Here is an 18,555-nt window from a genome sequence, read left to right on the forward strand (position 1 = left end):
AATTCATGTGCATGGGGGTCTTATGGAAATGGGACCTAAGAAGTGGCCAGAGCAGGCAGCTTTTATACTTTTTAGACAAACAATAAATTTGTGAGGAATCGACAGGACAAAGAAACTCAGGTTTTGGGTGCTCAATTAGTGAAGAATCTAAACAGAGTTTGGGCTTGGGGTAGTAATTTAAATAAGTCATAAGGTTTGTTTATACAGGCTTCTTGGCCCAAATTCCCTATTTCTGGTGATAAGGGTGTCTTTCTACCTCCAAATTCAGGGAGTGCATGTTTCACATGAGATTTATTTCCTGCTTTCAGAGAGACAGAAAAGAGGGTCAGAGTATCCCTCCTACATTGGCCGTTTCTTAAATGACTTTAATTCGAAATAATCCATATGCCCCATGTGGCATATTTTGGGGCTGCCTGCCCTCGGACCCAACACCGTTATAGTACTATAGAAATTGTTCTCCAGTGAGGGGTAGATAAGAGACTTTTACTGCGAGGAGAGGAGTCCATGAGGGCAGGATCGTGAGCCTGCAGTCAGCAGGCGTGGGTTCCACTTCTCACTTTGCCACATACCAGCTGTGTGGCTGTAGGGAGCCCACTTTACCCCTTAGCTTCCATTCTCTAATCTACCCTCTAAGTGTACTCATATCTGCCCTCTATAGAATTGTGGCGATTAAATGAGATGACGTTGAGCAGAGTATTCGCCACTTTTAACACACGCAGTCATTGCTAACCAGTGTATAGTTTCTAAGATAAGACACCTTGCAAGCAATAAATACTGCAATTCACAATGCAATAGATATGTCATCTCTAAGCATCTGTCTTGAGAAAGATGTGCAAACGCTTGAAGAGTATGTGAATTGGCCCTGAGGTGCTTGGCCACCATCTGCTTGATTACATACATGGATTTTTTTTTTAATTTCTTCAGAGCTGACTTTGCCTCTATGTATCCACGTGTAAATTTGACATCACAACCTGCATGACTCAGAGACATCTAACATCTAACACCTCATATGAGTCGTTGGTTTTCCCTTTGGGAATTGTACTCACAACTCCCAAAGCTGTTGTTCCTGCACGTCTTCCCCATCTCAGGAAATGGCACCTGCCAGATGCTCATCTGGGAGCCTAGAAGTCATTCTTGACTCTTCCTTTACCTGAAGCCCACATCTAACCCGAAGCAGACTTTGTCGATTCTATTTCCAAAACACATCTCAAGTTCCTCCATGTGTCTCTGTCTTGCCTGCCACCATCTTGACCCTGGCCATCAATATTGCTTCCCTGGACAACTGGTACAACACGCACATGGTCTCCCAGCACCCAGTCGACTCTGCTGCCATCAAGAGGAGTCATCTCAAATGTAAATTGAAACCTAACATTCACTAGCTTAAAATTCTTCCGTGGTTCTCCATTATCCTTAGAGTGGACCCCAAGGTCCGGCATGATTTGCCTCTGGTCTATAGATCCACTCACGTCTTCCTCATGACAGCCCTTCCTCACTGAGCTCCAGGCATGCTGTTTTCTGCTTTCCTTTTCCTTCTTCAAACCTGCTAGGGCTTTCTTCGACCTCAGGCCTTTTGCACATGCTGCTCCTGCTGCCTGGAACTTTCCCCTGCATCACAAGGCTGGCTCCTTCCAGCAACCTTGTTTCAGCTGAAATGTTACCTCTGAGATTCCGGGTCAGTCACCTCATCTAAAGTAACCCCTCCCCCAAGCCACCTCCCCAGCAGACAGTCTCCCCTTCCTGGCTGTTTCCTGCACAACACTTATCACAACTGACAACCTTTTAAATCACTTATCTATTTATTCCTATTTCGTCTGGTCTTTCTTACTAGAATAACATTTGATAAGAGTAAGGCTCATTTCTGCCTTGTTCACCATTACATCTTCAGTGCCAAGCGCGGGAGCTGGTGCTCAGTAAATACTGAATTAATGAAAAAATGAGGATCTTTTTTTAAAAAAAGTTAAGTCGTACTCCTGAATCACAGGCTTAGAATCAGTGCTTCTCTAACTCCATGAGTTTCCATCATAGGCTTGTTTGATTTTATGAGAGTGGCTCACCTCTCTTTCCCGGACGTGAGGGAGGGGGTAATTGACGTCTATAGATGCGTTCCTAGTCATTCCTGTCCTTATTACAGTTTTCCTAACTCCCAGCTCTTTTTATTTTTTTTATTTTTTTATTTTTTTGTGGTACGCGGGCCTCTCACTGTTGTGGCCTCTCCCATTGCGGAGCACAGGCTCTGGACGCGCAGGCTCAGCGGCCATGGCTCACGGGCCCAGCCGCTCCGCGGCATGTGGGATCTTCCCGGACCGGGGCACGAACCCGTGTCCCCTGCATCGGCAGGCGGACTCTCAACCACTGCGCCACCAGGGAAGCCCCCAGCTCTTTTTAAATACAAGTGGGCAGCTTGTGCTCTAAAAGAATCTTCTATCGTGAATCTTTGTTTTTGGTAAATGGAATGACTTATTGCCTAATTTCTTCTGGGCTAGCTTAGAGGCAGGTATACCTGAATTGCATACATTTGTAATAGAAAAACTTAGAAATTCCCTTGACTTTGTGCAGTGACTCGCAGCAGCCCTTAGCCGGGCCGACTTGATGGCCTTGGGTGCTCCGTTTCTTCCTTGATCTGCAGGGCTCAGCCAGACTTTCTCATCCAGTTCCCAAGACACACGATTAGCCCAGCCCAAGAATGACACTAGGTTTCTCCCCCAGAGAGTTATTTCTCTGCTAACTGACATGCCACGAAAGGCAACGAGGCTTTGACACAAAGGAAAAGTAAATATTCGTGACAATATGAGAAGACTTTGTGATCACTTACAGTGAATCGTCATCTGACTCACTCCGGATTCTTTATGCAAATCCATTAACCCACCCCGTACCCCTGCACCCCCGCTAGCCCTCAGATGCCAGGCCCGTGCCAGCTGCAGGCCATCCCTTCCTGGCACCCCCGTTCCTCCGCCCTGCCGATGCTCAGCCTCACCGGCTCCCGCCACACCCTGGACTCGGGCTGACTTTCCCACCAGGTTTGATGCGGCACTTGGCTCTCCCGTCAGCACTTTGGACCTTGGCTCCCTCCGCAGCTCCTGGCCTCTGTCATTCTATTTGCTGGCATCTCCCACGGACAGGGATAAGTAGTGCCCACCCCAGCTTGCCCCCCACCTCATACCACTCCTGCACACTCTGCTTGCTTAGCTGGGGCCCCTACTGGACAGGCTCCGCCCACTCTGCAGAGGCTGGGGAACTGGAGAAGACTTTATCAGAGCCCTTCTTAACGTGACGGAAGATATAAAAAGAACATGCTGGGTTTCCGGAAGACGTGGCGGCTTTTGCCTGGGCTGTTTCCCGGCTTCGTTCTCTCGACTTTGCTTCACAGCCTGGCCGCTCCGAGGTGCTATCGACGCCGCCCTCACCCCTGCATCCATGATCTCCTTAACGGACACCCAGATAATTGGAATGGGATAACAGGATTTGGAGTGTTTTTCCTGTTCTTTGGAATGATTCTCTTTTTTGACAAAGCACTACTGGCTATTGGAAATGTTTTATTTGTGGCTGGCTAGGCTTTTGTAATTGGTTTAGAAAGAACATTCAGATTCTTCTTCCAAAAACGTAAAACGAGAGCTACAGGATTTTTCCTGGGTGGTGTATTTGTAGTCCTGATTGGTTGGCCTTTGATAGGCATGATCTTCGAAATTTATGGATGCTTTCTCTTGTTCAGGGGCTTCTTTCCTGTGGTTGTTGGATTTATTAGAAGAGTGCCAGTCCTTGGATCACTCTTGAATTTACCTGGAATTAGATCATTTGTAGATAAAGTCGGAGAAAGCAACAATATGGTATAACAACAAGTGAATTGAAGACTCATTTAAAATATTGTATTATTTATAAAATCCTTTGAAGAATATTCAGCACAAAATTAAATTACATGAAATAGCTTGTAATGTTCCTTACAGAAGTTTAAAACGTATAGCCTACAGAGTAGCAACAGCAGTTAACAAAGAAGCAGTGAAAACAGACTTCTCACCAAGTCATCTAAGAAGTCAGCAAGCAAACCGAAGGAGATGAAATCTATGTTACAATGAATATTGAAACTCTTGAAGGGGATTTTTACTGTTTTTCCACAATGTGTGAAACATAGCCATCCTTAGAGAACTGTAGTGCCTGTTTCTTTTCTTTTTATTTTGAAGATGCAAGCACACCCATAGGCATTTGCTTTTTAGAACTGTAATGTCCTCCGTAACAGTGAAAATATTTCCAGTTGCACTGTGTCTCTGAAAGTGATGCCTGAGTTAGATTGGATTATGTCATCATGATATATTAAAACCAGGAAACCCCCCCCACCACAAAAAAAAAGAACATGCTGTTACTTGGTGCTTCAGAACTGCCCAGAGAAGAAAAGAAGGTAAACCTTAGTGCTGGGGAGCAAGATTTCTTACTTAACTGTAACTCTGCACGGCCCAGACCCATCAAATGTCCCCCAGCTGTTGCAGGCCCTTCCATCCCAGAAGGGGGAGGAGTTTCAACATCAACGCCACCAAGTGCCTGACGAGCAGCCAAACAGCGTAACACCCCCTACGGCAGTTGGCCCTGTGGTTCAACAGGCATTTACTGAATACCAACAAGGTGCCAGGCCCTGTGCTGGTGACAACCACGTTAAAGACACAGTCTTTGCCCTCAAGGAGCTCATAGTCTGGTAAGGGACTCATATAACAAGGCAAACACATTATGCCGAGACCAATTATACAAAGAATTATCGGCACACAAAGGAAGGGGTTGTGCACTTTGCCTGGGGTAGGGTGGTGCGGATCAGGGAAGGCTTCCCAGAGGAGGTGACATCTCAGCTGGCTCTTGAAGCCCCAGAGTTTTTCAGAGAGAAGAAAACTGAGGGAATGGCATCACTGAGGCACGGAAGCAGGATGGTCCCAGTGAGCTCCTGGGAAGGTGAATTGTTCAGTGTTGTTCAGTCCAGGAGGAAAGGGGAGGACAGATGTAGAAGACGCTGATGGACAGGCTACAGTCAGAATAAGAGATGTGTAAGGAGCTGGGACTTCATGTACGGGGAACAGGGAGGAGGGGGACTGCAGGATTTTAAGCAGGCCAGTGACGCAAGCAGGTCTGGGTTTTAGAAAAACCCCTCTGTCAGCAGCAGGGGAAGAGGTTAGGTGGCTGGGGGCAGGATGGGGCCGAGAAAGAGAAGCTGACACGGGGCAGGAAGAGCAGCTTGGAGGCTGCTGCCTTGGCCCTGCTGTGTAGCGGTGAGCGCCTAATGCAGGCGGTGATACTGAAAGTGATAGGGCGGACAGAGCCCAGGAACAGCCTGCAAACAGCAATGGAAGGACGTGATGATGGCTTTACAGCGAGCAAACAGCAGATGCGGAAACAGGGGACAACGTCATCCCACCTGCCTTTTGTAAATTGCTTGTGTGTCTCAGGACACATTGATGCATGTCATTGTTTTGTTTTGGACTTTTGGGTTGTTGTCCGTTTGCTTTTTGAAACAATCTCAAAGTTACAGAAGAACTGCAAACACAGAAGAAAGAACTTCCCCCCTAAACCGCTTGAATAAGTTGTCAACATGATGTTCCATCAGCTCTGAACTCTAGTGTATATCCTATAAACAGGATATTTTCCTCCCAAACCACAATATAACCACCAAAATCAGGAAATTAACATCAGTGCATTACCACCGTCTGACCTTCAGACCTCATTCAAGTTTTTCTAATTTTCCCATCATGTCATTTAGGGCAAGAAAGGACACAGTCCAGGATCACACATTGCATTTCATCATCATGTCTCGAGGCTCCTTCAGTCTGGAACAGTTCCTCAGGCTTTCCTTGTCTTTCACGACCTTGACACTTCGGAGATTTTCTATTAGTTATGTTGTAGAATGTCCTTGGGTGGGCACTCACTGTTGGAGAAGGGAGTTAGTCCTTCACGGTGAGATTCAGGTCCTGCATCTTTGGCTGGGATATCCCAGAAGTGATGCTGCAGTCTTCTCATTGACTACTATTGGGTGGAGTCTCACATCCAGTGTGGTGGTAGAGCTGAGGATCCCTCCTAGGCCCTTTGAGCCTAGTTCTCTGACCTCAACATCGCATAGCCTATGTCCTGATGGTCTCCCAGAGACATGTAGGTATTCCAAGAAATGAAAATTACTACTCAGATTAAAAATGTGTCTGCAAAGAATGTAATTGTAATAATAAAAATGCGCTTTGGCTACTGATTCCCAGAAGATCCTGATGTCCCTGAGGGCTTCCTAAAAGAAATACACGGACTGCGTACCCGTGGGCATCACCAGGGTGCAGGCCTCCTCCCTCCAGCTTCCCCTTACTCCCTCCATCAAGGGTTCAATCAGAGAGAAAAGAGGATGAGCCCTTTTGCTCTTCTAGCAGAGGATACCTTTTCTTAAGATTTACCCTGGAAGGGGCCCCCATTCAAGGCCTTTTCTGGAATGTCCTGGGTAATAGTTGGAGCTCTAAGAATCTAGAGGAGCACTGCTCAAAGCATGGGGGTGGCAGCAACGTCCCCGGGGGCTTGTTAGACATGCCAGTTCTGGAGTCCCACCCTAACCACTTGAAGTAACATTTTGGGGATGGAGTCCAGGCTTTCCAGGTGATTCCTGTGCTCACCTGTTCTAGAGTTCTGGTCTGGGGCCTGAGATCCTACATTTCTACCAAGCTCCCAAGTGGTTCTGAGGCTCCTGCTCTTGAGGCCACAACTTGAGTGCCAAACCTGGGACCTCTGCAATCAGAATCCGCATTTTAATCAGATCCAGCGAGGCTCAAATGTCCATTAAATTTGGAGAAGCACTGCCCAGACCTCTCTCTTCTGAGTTGCATCCACAGCCTTTGAGGCAAGTCAGAGAACAAAATGTCTCTCTGAGTCACTTTGCTGCTGATTGAAGTGAAAATAAATAGGTACCTAAAGTAAATATCTTTTCTAGGTTGATCCAGTATCATAAATTAATTGGGGATTAAAATTTTAAGAATTTCAGACCAAACTGGGACCTTTGCACATGCTCTTCTCTCTCTGGAATGATTTTCCCCTCCCTTCTTTTCCTGGATAATCATAAGACCTTGGCTCAACATGTCACTTTCTCAGGAAGGTATTCACTGACTGCTGACGAAGCCAAGTCCCATGGGATGTGCTTCCTTAGCACCATGAGTCTTAATTTTACATAAGTTCATGCCTATCTCCTCTTTTGTAGGTGCATGGGAGTAGGTACCATGTCTCATTTTGCTCACTTTTATGAATTTTACCCCCTAGCACCACACCTGGCCAACAGTAGACTCTCAATATATATCTGTTGAGTGCAAGAGTATAGTAGGAGCCTCTAAGATAAGCTCTAACGATTCCCTCCTCCTGGCAGTCATGCTGGTGTGTAAATTCTCTCCTTTTGAACGTGGGCTGGATATTGTGACAGAGTAATGAGCTATCGTTTCAAGACTACAGTAGACCATGGCTTTGTTTTTCATGCTTTCTCTCTCTCTCTTGCCTGTCATTCTGAGGGATAACGAGTTATGAGGTGCCGTGTTATAAGATGCCCTGTAGAGAGGTCCACATGGCAAGGAACTCACGTCTCTGGCCAATAGCCCATGAGGAACTGAGATCTACCAACAATATGGGAATGAGTGTAAAAGCAGATCCTCCCTCAGTTGAGTCCTCAGATGAGACCCCAGCCCTAACCAACACCTTCACTGCAAAGTTGGAGAGACCCTGAGCCAGAGGCACCCAGCTAAAGTGGACCCAGATTCCTAACCCATAGACACTATGAGATAACAAATGTTTGTTGTTTGAAGGCATTATGTTTTGGGTAATTTGTTACACAGAAATAGATAACTAATACAAAGTAAACTAATGAATATTACATAAGGTGTCAGACAGTTCACGTCTACTTGCTTTAACCCTTCCCCTAAAGATAATAGGTTATCCCTACTTTACAAATGAAGATACGGCTGATCAGATGGACTGGTCACAGCTAGTAGTGGCACAGGCGGGATGTGAACTCATATCTGTCTACCTGCAAAGCTGAGCTCTTTTCAACAAGCCATGCTGCCTCCACACTTAAGGCAGAGTTTTCATTTTACACCATCTTTACCAAGGCAGAAGAGGGGAAGGAAAACTTCCCAGTTCTTTGCATTCATACGGTATGAATCATACTCAACTTTTCTATGTAGTATTAGTTCACCTTTTTTTATGACTCTTTCACAAAGATACTACAAATTGAATTTTGATTTTTTCCAACTCCCACCACCACGCACTGAGGATCCATTCTTCTGATTTCTCCAGCCTCATCCAGGGCTGGGCTGGAGTCATTTCTCAGACCCACCACCCATGACTCACTACAGAGAAGTGGTCCTTTGGGGAGTGGTATGATAATTGTGAGAATGGAAGGAGGAATGAGTCATGTACCACATACTTGATTTTATTCCTTTGTTTGATTAACTTTCTTTGATGACCAGCAGAGTCACAGGCCTGCAGAGTTGACGAGGAGAGAGAAATCATGAAAAAAAAGTATGACAGGACTCAAGTAAGAATCCCTTTGAAATTCCACAGTAGAAGTGATAACTACAGAGGATGAGGATTGCAAAATAAATTCTTGACCATGTATCAATACACAGGGCAGAGAAGTCTTGTCAGTCTCTTTGCCAACAGGCTTAGTAACAGAGGGGACCCCCCCCCAGGATTTGGGAGAAAGGGAAAATCTGCTGATCTGAAGCAGCTGCTACTGGTGTGACAATTATTTGACGTCTCATGTTAATCTTTAAAATTCATGCAAAAAATGCCATATGTTACATCACAAATGCACATTTGTTCAATACAAAGAGATAATGTCTTCCCTAGATTTTCAAGTACAATTTATATTCAAAGAAATTCCCCATTCTCTTTGGCTTTATATACCTCCCCCCAATTCTCCCACACACAGACACACACCCTGCATATATGTATAGGAGGAAGTAAGAATATGCATTTTCCATAGCTTAGGCTGCTTCAGGGAAGAATTACTTTGTCAATAAAAAACAGTCTTTCAGGGACTCCCTGAACAAAATTATAAACGGCCTGTTAAATTACCTAAAACAGAAAATTAATTATCAAGCTTCTGACAAAATTCCAGAGTTATGAAGTAACAGGGATTGTCCTAGAAGATTTGTTGTTTTTCTTTTTTTCTCTCTAAGCTTGTTCTACTCCTGCAGGTAGCTCTGCTATTTAATACCCTCTTGGCACTAGGTTTATTTTCCTCCCTTGATTGCCTCCGAATGTACTGTAATCCTCTTTTCTGGTTACTGTCCCTTTTAGTACAGGTAAATCAACTGTATCTAGTGGTAGGACAGATGCCACATGAAAGAAGAAGGTTACAATTGCTTTATCTGAGGCTGTCACTCACCTCTGGGGTTGAGAGGCAGACATTTGTAAGAGTCCAAGGGCTCAGATACATGAAGGAAAGAGATGGGAAACAAATGAAGCATTGAAGGGTTGACATATTCCAGTTCTTTGATTTTTTTCTTCCTGGGAGTGGACAGGACAGAGAAATATAGAGGAATAATAGGATTATGGGTGGGGAACGTTTGCAATTTTTCACATTCTTCTTTGGATATGGACTAAAAGGCACTCATCTTTTGTTTTGTACTCTGACCTTTTTCTAAGTCGCTGTAGGCTTTCAAATATAAAAGTGTAATCAGGGGCCTCTAATGGATAACTCTACAATTATACATCAATTCATTTGACAAATACATATTAATACCTGCTAAATTAGGCTTGAAAGGAACTTCATGCCAAAATAACCGAAAAAAATGACATTCCACTAGAGAAGCACTCTGTGCCCTTTTCCAGATCTAAATCCCCATAGTCGGCACGTCTGAGGGTTGGACTAGTTAAGCAAACTAACACAGGCCTGCAGGATGAAATCAGAGGGGTGAACACACAATAAATAGGCAATCCTATGGGCAGTAGACAAGACCTCTGTGCAATACTTCACAAGAAAATTTAAAACCCAACTCACTCATTTTTCCCTTTATTCACCAAGCATTTATTGAACACCTACTGTGTGCCAGGCACTTCCCAGGCACTGGGAACACAGAGATGAATAGGGTACAGCCCCTGCCTTCTAGTTGCTCCCTGTCAACTAAGGAGCAGGTGTGTGCTGTTGCTCCCTGCAGGGCTGGTGAAGAGATGAGTGAGGGAGCTAGAAGGCAGCTCACCACCTTCCAGAATGCTCGGATTTCTGCCGAGGAGGAGTCCCACTCCATTCCTTTATCCCTTTTGAGCACAATGAAAATTCCAGGGAAGGCTGCTGTTGCACCTTTATTAAGAAGGATTCAGGACTTCCCTGGTAGTGAAGTGGATAAGAATCCACCTGCCAATGCAGGAGACATGGGTTTGAGCCCTGGTCCGGGAAGATCCCACATGCCACGGAGCAACTAAGCCCGTGAGCTACAACTACTGAGGCCACGTGCCACAACTACTGAAGCCCGTGCACCTAGAGCCCGTACTCTGCAACAAGAGAAGCCACCGTAATGAGAGGCCCGCGCACTGCAATGAAGAGTAGCCCCCTATCACCGCAACTAGAGAAAGCCCGCGTGCAACAACGAAGACCCAACACATCCAAAAATAAATAAATAATTAAATAATTAAAAAAAATTTTTTTAAAAAGGATTCACATGCCCCCAAACTACTATAGCTTCCTTATGAAATAGAGCTTTCTTCCCCAAAGTTTAGCAAATCAAACCTGTTATTGGGGAAGTAAGTCTATGACCAGAAGGCTTAAGAAATGCATCCATTTAGTGCCCCTGAACCTGCAAGCCCCGTCCAGAAAAACCTGACGCACATGCTCCAAGATAAATATCTCTTGAGTAGTCGGCCAAGGTTTCAACGTTTATTTAATAATCTTGTTATATTCATAACATAGTGAAGTAAACGCTGTATCCCTGCACTTGGAAACTTTCAGTTGAGGTGGGGACATGAATAAATGTATTAAAATAGCAGTTAAAAAAAAAACATTTAAATGGTACACCAGACATGGAGAAATGATGCATAAAAGGGCAAAGAGGTCACGGGAAATGTAAACAGGTGGAAAGAGTTTATCAGGGAATATTTCTAAGAAGAGATGTGCTTAGAACTGGATTTTAAAAGACCACAGAGTGTGTGGAGGTAGGCTGGTGGCTGACCTCCTCTGAGGTTCCATTTCCTCATCCAGAGAATGGATGTAATGCACATAGGTTGCAGGAGTTGTGGAAGGACGAAATTCGATAGAAATTTCCTGGGTCGTTGCCCAAGCATTTAGGAGGTACCAATGAATACCAGATGCCCTTTCCTGTTTTATTTTATGCCACTCACATTTGTTATTGTTTAATAATAGAAATGCTGATGGAAGTAAAGAAGAGCGCACTTCTCACATTTTCTATGAGGAGGCTGAATTACTTTTAACAACAGCAGAAAAATATAGTAAAAAATTAGAAATTTAAAGGAAAATGTACAAAAAGTAATCATAAATCTATGTTAATAGGCACATTATATAAAGATTTAACGTATAATAAAGTCATATATTTATACATACAATATACACCCATTATATGTACATATAATACATATTCACATAACATATTTATACACTATACAAATAAATATATATAAACACATTATATAAAGATTTAATTTTTGAGAGTTAACATAAAGGGGGCAGAGGTATAAAGGAATAGTGTTTTATTAGGATAGTCCTAGTCTGAAGGAAGCAATGGGTCTGTGGAGGTAATGTCACACAGTGGAATCTTGAATGAGTGATTTCCAGTCACACAGAAAGGTTATTTTAACCCCACGTTAAACACCCTTCAGTTGCTAGTTAGACCCACTTAGGCTGAAGCAGATTCTAGAAGCGCAATGCTGTGTTCACCAGCCAGTCACTAGCCAGAGGCGTGGTGAGGACTGAGGTTTTTGTCATCCACAATATGAGAGCTGCTGTCCCCGCCGAGCACAGCTGTCATTGCTTTATGCAGTCACAGCCCTGCCGGAGATACAGCCTCATCCCAGAGCTTCTTTGCATCCTGGGCTGGAGACCTGAAATGGAGGAGGCCCTGCTTGGGGGCGTCTCCCTAGCAGTGTGTGCAGCCACGGGCTTGCCCCATCCAAAGGCACCGCCTTGATTATCAAAAAAGAATAGGGAGAGGAACCAAGATGGCGGAGTAGAAGGACGTGCTCTCACTCCCTCTTATGAGAGCACCAGAATCACAACTAGCTGCTGGACAGTCATCAACAGGAAGACACTGGAACTCACCAAAAAAGATACCCCACATCCAAAGACAAAGGAGAAGCCACAATGAGATTGTAGGAGGGGTGCAATCACAGTAAAATCAAATCCCATAACTCCTGGGTGGGTGACTCACAGACTGGAGAACACTTATACTACAGAAGTCCACCCACTAGAATGGAGGTTCTGAGCCGCACATCAGGCTTCCCAACCTGGGGGTCCGGCAATGGGAGGAGGAATTCCTAGGGAATCAGACTTTGAAGGCCAGCAGGATTTGATTGCAGGACTTCGACAGGACTGGGAGAAACAGAGACTCCACTCTTTTTTTTTTTTTTTTTTTTTTTTTTTTCTGTACGTGGGCCTCTCACTGCCGTGGCCTCCCCCGCTGCGGAGCACAGGCTCCGGACACACACAGGCTCCGCGGCCATGGCTCGCGGGCCCAGCCGCTCCGCGGCATGTGGGACCTTCCGGGATCGGGGCACGAACCCGTGTCCCCTGCATCGGCAGGCGGACTCCCAACCACTGCGCCACCAGGGAAGCCCGAGACTCCACTCTTGAAGGGCACACACAAAGTGGTGTGGGCATCGGGACCCAGGGGAAGGAGCAGTGATCCCAGGGGAGACTGAACCGGACCTACCTGCTAGTGTTGGAGGGTCTCCTGCAGGGGTGGGGGGTGGCTGTGGCTCACCGTGGAGATAAGGGCACTGGCAGCAGAAGTTCTGGGAAGTACTCCTTGGTGTGAGCCCTCCCAAAGTCTGTCACTAGCCCCACCAAAGAGCCCAGGTAGGCTCCAGTGTTGGGTTGCCTCAGGCCAAACAACCAACAGGGAGGGAACCCAGCCCCACCCATCAACAGTCAAGTGGTTTAAAGTTTTACTGAGCTCTGCCCACCAGAGCAACACCCAACTCTTCCCACGACCAGTCCCTCCCATCAGGAAACTTACACAAGCCTCTTAGATAGCCTCATCCACCAGAGGGCAGACAGCAGAAGCAAGAAGAACTACAATCCTGCAGCCTGTGGAACAAAAACCACATTCACAGAAAGACAGACAACATGAAAAGGCAGAGGGCTATGTACAGATGAAGGAACAAGATAAAACCCCAGAAAAACAACTAAATGTAGTGGAGATAGGCAACCTTTCAGAGAAAGAATTCAGAATACTAATAGTAAAGATGATCCAGGACCTCGGAAAAAGAATGGAGGCAAAGATTGAGAAGATGCAAGAAACGTTTAACAAAGACCTAGAAGAATTAAAGAACAAACAGAGATGAACAATACAATAACTGAAATGAAAACTACACTAGAAGGAATCAATAGCAGAATAACTGAGGGAGAAGAACAGATAAGTGACCTGGAAGACAGAATGGTGGAATTCACTGCTGTGGAACAGAATAAAAAAAAAAGAATGAAAAGAAATGAAGACAGTCTAAGAGACCTCTGGGACAACATTAAATGCAACAACATTTGCATTATAGGGGTCCCAGAAGGAGAAGAGAGAAAGGACCAGAGAAAATATTTGAAGAGATTATAGTCGAAAACTTCCCTAACATGGGAAAGGAAATAGCCAACCAAGTCCAGGAAGAACAGAGAGTCCCATACAGGATAAACCCAAGGAGAAACACGCTGAGACACATAGTCATCAAACTGGCAAAAATTAAAGCCAAAGAAAAATTATTTTAAGCAACAAGGGAAAAATGACAAATAACATACAAGGGAACTCCCATAAGGTTAACAGCTGATTTCTCAACAGAAACTCTACCAGCCAGAAGGGAGTGGCATGATATACTTAAAGTGATGAAAGTAAAGAACCTACAACCAAGATTGCTATACCCGGCAAGAACCTCATTCGGATTCGATGGAGAAATCAAAAGCTTTACAGACAAGCAAAAGCTAAGAGAATTCAGCACCACCAAACCAGCTCTACAACAAATGCTAAAGGAACTTCTCTAAGTGAGAAACACAAGAGAAGAAAAGGACCTACAAAAACAAACCCATAACAATTAAGAAAATGGTAATAGGAACATACATATCAGTAACTACCTTAAACATGAATGGATTAAATGCTCCAACCAAAAGAAACAGGCTTGCTGAATGGATAAAAAAACAAGACCCATATATATGCTGTCTACAAGAGACCCACTTCCAACCTAGGGACACATACAGACTGAAAGTGAGGGGATGGAAAAAGATATTCCATGCAAATGGAAACCAAAAGAAAGCTGGAGTAGCAATACTCATATCAGATAAAATAGACTTTAAAATAAAGAGTGTTACAAGAGACAAGGAAGGACACTACATAATGATCAAGGGATCAATCCAAGAAGAAGATATAACAATTATAAATATATATGCACCCAACATAGGAGCACCTCAGTACTTAAGGCAACTGCTAACAACTATAAAAGAGGAAATCGACAGTAACATAATAATAGTGGGGGACGCTAACACCTCATTTACACCAATGGACAGATCATCCAAAATGAAAATAAATAAGGAAAGAGAAGCTTTAAATGACACATTAGACCAGATAGATTTAATTGATATTTTTAGGATATCCCATCCAAAAACAGCAGATTACACTTTCTTCTTAAGTGTGCACAGAACATTCTCCAGGATAGATCACATCTTGGGTCACAAATCAAGCCGCAGTAAATTTTAAAAAATTGAAATCATATCAAGCATCTTTTCTGACCACAATGCTATGAGATTAGAAATCAATTACAGAGAAAAAAAATGTAAAGAAACACAAACACATGGAGGCTAAACAATACATTACTAAATAACCAAGAGATCACTGAAGAAATCAAAGAGGAAATCAAAAAGTACCTAGAGACAAATGACAATAAAAACATGACTATCCAAAACCTATGGGATGCAACAAAAGCAGTTCTAAGATGGAAGTTTATAGCTATACAAGCCTACCTCAAGAAACAAGAAAAATCTCAAATAAACAATCTAACCTTACACCTAAAGGAACTAGGGAAAGAAGAACAAACAAAACCCAAAGTTAGTAGAAGGAAAGAAATCATAAAGATCAGAGAAGAAATAAATGAAATAGAAACAAAGAAAACAATAGCAAAGATCAATAAAACTAAAAGCTGGCTCTTTGAGAAGATAAACAAAATTGATAAACCATTAGCCAGACTCATCAAGAAAAAGAGGGAGAGGACTCAATAAAATTAGAAATGAAAAAGGAGAAGTTAAAACAGACACCGCAGAAATACAAAGCATCCAGGCTTCCCTGGTGGTGCAGTGGTTGGGAGTCCGCCTGCCGATGCGGGGGACGCGGGTTCGTGCCCCGGTCTGGGAGGATCCCACATGCCGCGGAGCGGCTGGGCCCGTGGGCCATGGCCGCTGGGCCTGCGCGTCCGGAGCCTGTGCTCCGCGACGGGAGAGGCCGCAGCGGTGAGAGGCCCGCGTACCGGAAAAAAAAAAAAAAAAAAAAAAGAAATACAAAGCATCCTAAGAGACTACTACAAGCAACTCTATGCCAATAAAATGGACAAGCTGGAAGAAATGGACAAATACTTAAAAAGGTATAACCTTCCAAGACTGAACCAGGAAGAAATAGAGAATATGAACAGACCAATCACAAGTAAGGAAATTGAAACTGTGATTTAAAACCTTAAACAAAAGTCCAGGACCCGATGGCTTCAGAGGTGAATTCTATCAAACATTTAGAGAAGAGCTAACACCCATCCTTCTCAAACTCTTCCAGACAATTGCAGAGGAAGGAACACTCCCAAACTCATTCCATGAGGCCACCATCAACCTGATACCAAAACCAGACAAAGATACTACAAAAAAAGAAAATTACAGACCAATATCACTGATGAATATAGATGCAAAAATCCTCAACAAAATACTAGCAAACAGAATCCAACAACACAGTAAAAGGATCATACACCATGATCAAGTGGGATTTATCCCAGGGATGCAAGGATTCTTCAATATATGCAAATCAATCAATGTGATACACCATATTAATAAACTGAAGAATAAAAACCATATGATCATCTCAATAGATGCAGAAAAAGCTTTTGACAAAAGGCAAAACCCATTTATGATAAAAACTCTCCAGGTAGTGGGCATAGAGGGAACCTACCTCAACATAATAAAGGCCATATATGACAAACCCACAGCAAACATCATTCTCAATGGTGAAAAACTGAAAGCATTTCCTCTAAGATCAGGAAGAAGACAAGGATGTCCACTCTCGCCACTATTATTTGACATAGCTTTGGGAGTCCTAGCCATGGCAATCAGAGAAGAAAAAGAAATAAAAGGAATCCAAATTGGAAAATAAGAAGTAAAACTGTCACTGTTTGCAGATGACATGATACTATACATAGAGATTCCTTAAAATGCCACCAGAAAACTACTAGAGCTAATCAATGAATTTGGTAAAGTTGCAGGATACAAAATTAATGCACAGAAATCTCTTGCATTCCTATACAGCAATGATGAAAAATCTGAGAGAGAAATTAAGGAAACACTCCCATTTACCATTGCAACAAAAAGAATAAAATACTTAGGAATAAACCTACTTAGGGAGACAAAAGGCCTGTATGCAGAAAAGTATAAGACACTGATGAAAGAAATTAAAGATGATACCAGCAGCTGGAGAGATATACCATGTTATTGGATTGGAAGAACCAATATTGTGAAAATGACTATACTACCCAAAGCAATCTACAGATTCAATGCAATCCCTATCAGATTACCAATGGCATTTTTTACGGAACTAGAACAAAAAATCTTAAATTTTGTATGGAGACACAAAAGACCCCGAATAGCCAAAGCAGTCTTGAGGGAAAACAATGGAGCTGGAGGAATCAGACTCCCTGACTTCAGACTATACTACAAAGCTACAGTAATCAAGACAATATGGTACTAGCACAAAAACAGAAACATAGATCAGTGGAACCAGATAGAAAGCCCAGAGATAAACCCACGCACCTATGGCCAACTAATCTATGACAAAGGAGGCAAGGATATACAGTGGAGAAAAGACAGTCTTTTCAATAAGTGGTGCTGGGAAAACTGGACAGCTACATGTAAAAGAATGAAATTAGAACACTCCCTAACACCATACACAAAAAGAAAGTCAAAATGGATTAGAGACCTAAATGTAAGACCGGACACTATAAAACTCTTAGAGGAAAACCTAGGAAGAACACTCTTTGACAAAAATCACAGCAAGATCTTTTTTGATCCACCTCCTAGAATAATGGAAATAAAACCAAAAATAAACAAATGGGACCTAATGAAACTTCAAAGCTTTTGCACAGCAAAGGAAACCATAAACAAGACGAAAAGACAACCCTCAGAATGGGAGAAAATTTTTGCAAACGAGACAACTGACAAAGGATTAATCTCCAAAATTTACAAGCAGCTCATGCAGCTCAATATTAAACAAACAACCCAATCCAAAAATGGGCAGAAGACCTAAACAGACATTTCTCCAAGGAAGACATACAGATGGCCAAGAAGCACATGAAAAGCTGCTCAACATCACTAATTATTAGAGAAATGCAAATCAAAACTACAGTGAGGTATCACCTCACACCAGTTAAAATGGGTATCATCAGAAAATCTACAAACAACAAATGCTGGAGAGGGTGTGGGGAAGAGGGAACCCTCTTGCACTCTTGGTGGGAATGTAAATTGATACAGCCACTCTGGAGAACAGTATGGAGGTTCCTTAAAAAACTAAAAATAGAACTACCATATGACCCAGCAATCCCACTACTGGGCATATAGCCAGAGAAAACCATAATTCAAAAAGACACATGCACCCCAATGTTCACTGCAGCAGTATTTACAATACCCAGGTCATGGAAGCAACCTAAATGCCCATCGACAGACGAATGGATAAAGAAGATGTGGTACATATATACAGTGGAATATTACTCAGCCATAAAAAAGAAAGAAATTGAGTCATTTGTTGAGACGTGGATGGATCTTGAGACTGTCATACAGAGTGAAGTAAGTCAGAAAGAGAAAAACAAATATTGTATATTAACGCATGTATATGGAACCTAGAAAAATGGTACAGGTGAGCCGGTTTGCAGGGCAGAAATAGAGACACAGATGTAGAGAATAAACGTATGGACACCAAGGGGGGAAAGCAGCGGGTGGGGGGTGAGGATGGTGGTGTGGTGAATTGGGTGATTGGGATTGACATGTATACACTGATGTGTATAAAACTGATGACTAATAAGAAATGGCAGTATAAAAAAGTAAATAAAATGAAATTCAAAAAATCAAAAAAAATCACCGCCTTTCCTCAGGCTCAGAGAGAAGAAATTAGCCTGCTGTTCCAG

General features: G+C 43.3%; 1 pseudogene across 1 annotated transcript; it reads left to right on the forward strand.

The window, feature by feature from the left end:
* Positions 1–3,414: 3,414 nt before the first annotated feature.
* LOC307068554 (vesicle transport protein GOT1B-like) lies at positions 3,415–3,830 on the forward strand (annotated as a pseudogene). The gene has a single exon. The product of its transcript is annotated as a vesicle transport protein GOT1B-like (transcript).
* Positions 3,831–18,555: the final 14,725 nt, after the last annotated feature.

This window comes from Hyperoodon ampullatus (assembly GCF_949752795.1).
Source record: "Hyperoodon ampullatus genome assembly, chromosome: 20".
NCBI lineage: Eukaryota > Metazoa > Chordata > Mammalia > Artiodactyla > Ziphiidae > Hyperoodon > Hyperoodon ampullatus.